Source organism: Oncorhynchus masou, unplaced genomic scaffold, assembly GCF_036934945.1.
Source record: "Oncorhynchus masou masou isolate Uvic2021 unplaced genomic scaffold, UVic_Omas_1.1 unplaced_scaffold_2338, whole genome shotgun sequence".
Taxonomy (NCBI): Eukaryota; Metazoa; Chordata; class Actinopteri; order Salmoniformes; family Salmonidae; genus Oncorhynchus; species Oncorhynchus masou.
The window spans coordinates 1-5,536 of NW_027008800.1; positions in this window are offsets into that span (position 1 = coordinate 1).

Sequence of the window (5,536 nt, forward strand, 5' to 3'; positions counted from 1 at the left end):
ACGTGCTGTTTCCTATTTAACAATACCGTTAAGACCTGCACAACTAACGTGCTGTTTCCTATTTAACAACGGGTACAACTTTATTTAACAATACAAGACCTGTTATATTTTACATGTTATTGTATATTTTATATGTTATACAGCTAGTATGAAAATGTGATGCAAAGGCAACAGAAATAAGTGATGCTCAACTGGGACCATTGGTTGATGTGATTTATTTGGACAAAACACAATGCAAGGAGAGTACAATTTACATCTGTTACACACACACACACACACACACACACACACACACACACACACACACACACACACACACACACTCTCCCTCATAAAGACAGAGACTCTCCCTCCCTCTCGTTCCCCCAAACACGTACACACACTGTTCCCAACTTTTAAAGTGTTAGGCCCCAAACAGAATGTAAGGAGCACCAAAATTATATATTTTTTATTTTTTATATCTTTAGGCTTCCATTAGGCCTTTAAGAAACTTTTGAAACACATCTCATGAGAAGCACATTTTCATAGACCTACTGTCAAGTTACCAGGTTGTGAGCGAGGTAGACAACAAGACTGAACAAAGTTGTTTGTTATCAAACCAATAATTAGTGTCTGGGATTAGTTTAAAAACGGCCCTCGACATGGTGTGTGAAATTATGTCAAATGCGCGCGACATCGCGCAGAAAGAACAAAAGGTATCTCCGGTAATATCTCTAGGGCGGCAGGGTAGCCTAGTGGTTAGAGCATTGGACTAGTAACCGAAAGGTTGCAAGTTCAAATCCCCAAGCTGACAAGGTACAAAATCTGTCGTTCTGCCCCTGAACAGGCAGTTAACCCACTGTTCCTAGGCCGTCATTGAAAATAAGAATTTGTTCTTAACTGACTTGCCTGGTAAAATAAAGGTAAAAAAAAAAAAAAAAAAAATCTGTGTGATATTTCTAACCGTTTGATACGTTTTATTTCCTGTAAAGCTGCAGACATGCCTCTTGTCAAACGGGGCTTCGTCTCTGCGTGACGGTGAATTTGTTCACCTATCAGACTGGCCTGTACTCTCTGTTTAAGGCCCCATCTCACTCAGCTCCCTGCCTAGCAATAAGGATGTTTAACGATAAGGAGGAGACTCCACCCAAAGCGGGGTCTGTATACTACCATGGGTGGAACCATGTCTTTGTCTGTTCAGTTGTTCGATCCTTTGGGATCTTTGTTTAAACTTTGTATAAGCTTTCGTAGTGTCCGTTGAGTTATTACTACTGTTAGGTTCTAATTATCAGAGTATCATTTGAAATGGTACTACGGTATTCTAAAATGTTAGTATCATAAGTATCATGACGTTTTGGTACCGTGATACCAGTATACTATGCAACACCAACACACACGCACAGCCCTGTTCCCCAGTGAAAGAGATCCCTGGGCCTGTTGTGTCAGTGTGGGACAAATGGAGTGATATGTCTGTAGTATTTCAGTGTGGTTTTCAGGGGATCACCCCTCTTAGCAAGATAATAGTCTGTATTCCCTATTCTACTCTCTCCCTCCCTCCCTTCAGGACACACAATACAACTGATAGCCAGGAGTATAACAATAGCTGCTGTCTCATCTCTCTCTCTCACCTTCTCTCTCTCTGTCTCTGTCTTTCACCTCTCTTTCACCTCTCTCTCACCTCTCTCTCACCTCTCTCTCACCTTCTCTCTCTCTCTCTCTCTCTCTCTCTCTCTGTCTCTCTCTCTCACCTCTCTCTCTCCTCTCTCTCTCTCTCCTCTCTCTCTCTCTCTCTCTCCTCTCTGTCTTTCTCTCTCACCTCTCTGTCTCTCTCTCAATTCAATTCAATTCAAGGGCTTTATTGGCATGGGAAACATGTGTTAACATTGCCAAAGCAAGTAAGGTAGATAATAATAAAGTGAAATAAACAATAAAAATTAACAGTAAAATTAACATACAGAAGTTTCAAAACAATAAAGACATTACAAATGTCATATTATATATACATATACAGTGTTTTAAAAATGTACAAATGGTAAAGGACACAAGATAAAATAAATAAGCATAGATATGGGTTGTATTTACAATGGTGTGTGTTCTTCACTGGTTGCCCTTTTCTCGTGGCAACAGGTCACAAATCTTGCTGCTCTGATGGCACACTGTGGAATTTCACCCAGTAGATATGGGAGTTTTTCAAAATTGGATTTGTTTTTGAATTCTTTGTGGATCTGTGTAATCTGAGGGAAATATGTCTCTCTAATATGGTCATACATTGGGCAGGAGGTTAGGAAGTGCAGCTCAGTTTCCACCTCATTTTGTGGGCAGTGAGCACATAGCCTGTCTTCTTGAGAGCCATGTCTGCCTACGGCGGCCTTTCTCAATAGCAAGGCTATGCTCGCTGAGTCTGTACATACTCAAAGCTTTCCTTAATTTTGGGTCAGTCACAGTGGTCAGGTATTCTGCCACTGTGTACTCTCTGTGTAGGGCCAAATAGCATTCTAGTTTGCTGTTTTTTTTTTGTTAATTCTTTCCAATGTGTCAAGTAATTATCTTTTTTGTTTTCTCATGATTTGGTTGGGTCTAATTGTGCTGCTGTCCTGGGGCTCTGTAGGGTGTGTTTGTGTTTGTGAACAGAGCCCCAGGACCAGCTTGCTTAGGGGACTCTTCTCCAGCTTCATCTCTCTGTAGGTGATGGCTTTGTTATGGAAGGTTTGGGAATCGCTTCCTTTTAGGTGGTTATAGAATTTAACAGCTCTTTTCTGGATTTTGATAATTAGTGGGTATCGGCCTAATTCTGCTCTGCATGCATTATTTGGTGTTCTACGTTGTACACTGAGGATATTTTTGCAGAATTCTGCGTGCAGAGTCTCAATTTGGTGTTTGTCCCATTTTGTGAAGTCTTGGTTGGTGAGCGGACCCCAGACCTCACAACCATAAAGGGCAATGGGTTCTATATCTGATTTAAGTATTTTTAGCCAGATCCTAATTGGTATGTTGAATTTTTTGTTTCTTGCCTTGTCTATCAGATCGTTCATAGTTTTGGGGAAGTTACCTGTGGCGCTGGTGTTTAGGCTGAGGTATGTATAGTGTTTGTGTGCTCTAGGGCAACAGTGTCTAGATAGAATTTGTATTTGTGGTCCTGGCAACTGGACCTTTTTGGAACACCATTCTTTTGTCTTACTGAAATGTACTGTCAGGGCCCAGGTCTGGCAGAATCTGTGCAGAAGATCTAGGTGCTGATGCAGGCCCTCCTTTATTGGGGACAGAAGCACCAGGTCATCAGCAAACAGTTGACATTTGTGACTCACAACCTGAGCCCAAATGCCTTCACACCAGTATAATAGCATACTTTACACATGAAGTTATCACATAGTAATTCATACATAAGTTAAGGCCATGCAACCCGAGTTGAAACCGGAATGATTCATAATTATTATTATTATTTTTTTTTTTATAAATAAAGTTCAGTACTGTAGATAAACAGATGCATGTGCCATTATATTTATGTGGTGGACACATGATATTGTTGGGGTATGTCACAAAATCACGTTATGACCACACATCAATATTAATTTGATATATCAATATTTTGCTGTCTTGCTAAGTGGATGGTCTAATAAATAGTAGCAGCAACGTATGGTGTGTGTGTTAGGAGAGAGTCATGTGAATAGAGGCACTGCAGAAGGTGCTGATGACTGGTCCGTCCAATAAAGTAAACTAGCAATGCATAATGGCATTCTGAGAAAACATCACTAAAGTTACATACACCTCATACACATAACTTAATGTTAGCTAGCAAGCCAGCCACTCAGCTAACGTTAGCTAGCTAACAGCAAGCTTTAACTTGGGATCTTTTGTTTAGACATGTCACGTTAAGGTTAGCTAGTTAAAAAATTAACAATACTCCCAATCCATAGAGTAACGTTACTAGCAATACAAACCAATTGTCATAGCAACCAAATAAAGTTAGGTTTAATGTTAGTTATCAAGCCAGCTATCGATCTCCAGCTGGCTAGCTAACAGCAAGCTTTTGCTTGCAATGAAAACAACTTTCTGGCTAAATTAGAAACGTATAGTATCTGAATCTGTAGCTAGATTCTTACCTGTATACATGGATGAAGGCTTCACGGCAGACTGCAAACCCTTTTATAAGACATCCTGTGTTGTTTCTGTTTGGTTTGCAAGCTGAACTGTGTGTAGTGATCTCTCAGAATGCCATTTTGAATGCAATTTTGCACTGATTGTATAATAATGCATCTGGAATTTGTCTTAGTTTGCAGAGCTTGTTTGGCCCGTTGTTTTCCACTGATTCCAAAACTTGTTATTTTCAGAGTGAGAGAGAGAGTCAGCATTCATCGTCCAACTTTTCCCACTGACCTTTGTCGATAGCGCCTGATAAATTAAGGGCAGCAATGTTATTGAGAGCAGTAGCAACATATTTGCAGTTCTCCATGGCTAAAGTAAATTAAAAAAATAAAAACTGCAGTACAAAGGATTATCTAGCAGCTCATTTTATAGACCCCAAGATGCAACCAATCCAAACTCATCTCTCTGCATGTCCATCCCACTCGTTATCTCAGCCAATCATGGCTAGCAGGAAGGTTGCTCGCTTTCTCTGTGGCTAACCAACTAGGCTTGTAATATAAGAAATGTATTCGTATTTACAGATGACATACATGTTTGATATTAAGGCGCATGAAAGTTCAAATGTTCGAGAAGGCATTTTTGCCAAAAAATGCATTTTGAAAAACATTCTTTTTACTTTCAAAAGTCTCCCCTGTGAAGTTGTGACTTCACCACTTCACCCCAACACCACTTTCCAACAATTTGTATAGCAGACCCTCGTGCCAAATTGAGTCACAAGCTTTTTTGAAATCAACGAAGCATGAGAATACTTTCTTTGTTTGTCAATTAGGGTGTGCAGGGTGAATACGTGGCTTGTCGTATGGTAATTAGGTAAAACGGCAATTTTGACATTTATTCAGTACATTGTTTTCACTGAGGAAATGTAGGAGTCTGCTATTAATGATAATGCAGAGGATTTCTCTCTCCCCCTTTCTCTTTCTTTATCCCTCCCTCCCTCTCTTTCTCTCTCTCCCTCTCTATATTTATTTCTCTCTCCCTCGCTTTTTCTCTCGCCCCTCCCTCTCTCGCCCCCTCCCTCTCTCGCCCCTCCCTCTCTTGCCCTCCCTCCCTTGCCCTCCCTCCCTTGCCCTCCCCCTCCCTCCCTCCCTTCCCTCTTTCCCTCTTTCTTTCTTTCTTTCCCTCCCTCCCTCCCTCCCTCCCTCCCTCCCTCCCTCCCTCCCTCCCTCCCTCCCTCCCTCCCTCCCTCCCTCCCTCCCTCCCTCCCTCCCTCCCTCCCTCCCTCCCACCAGTCTCTCTCTTTCTCTCCTACCTTTTCCTCAGTTAAACTTCTGCCCTCCATTCATTGTAAATGTTTGTTTTCTTAAAATACAAAGCAACTTAGTTAACACATTTAACACGTTCTGTTCTCAGCCTGTGTGTTTTTGTGTTTCTTCCTCTATGGTCTTACCCGGGTCTTTTCATCTCCCCCAGTCTC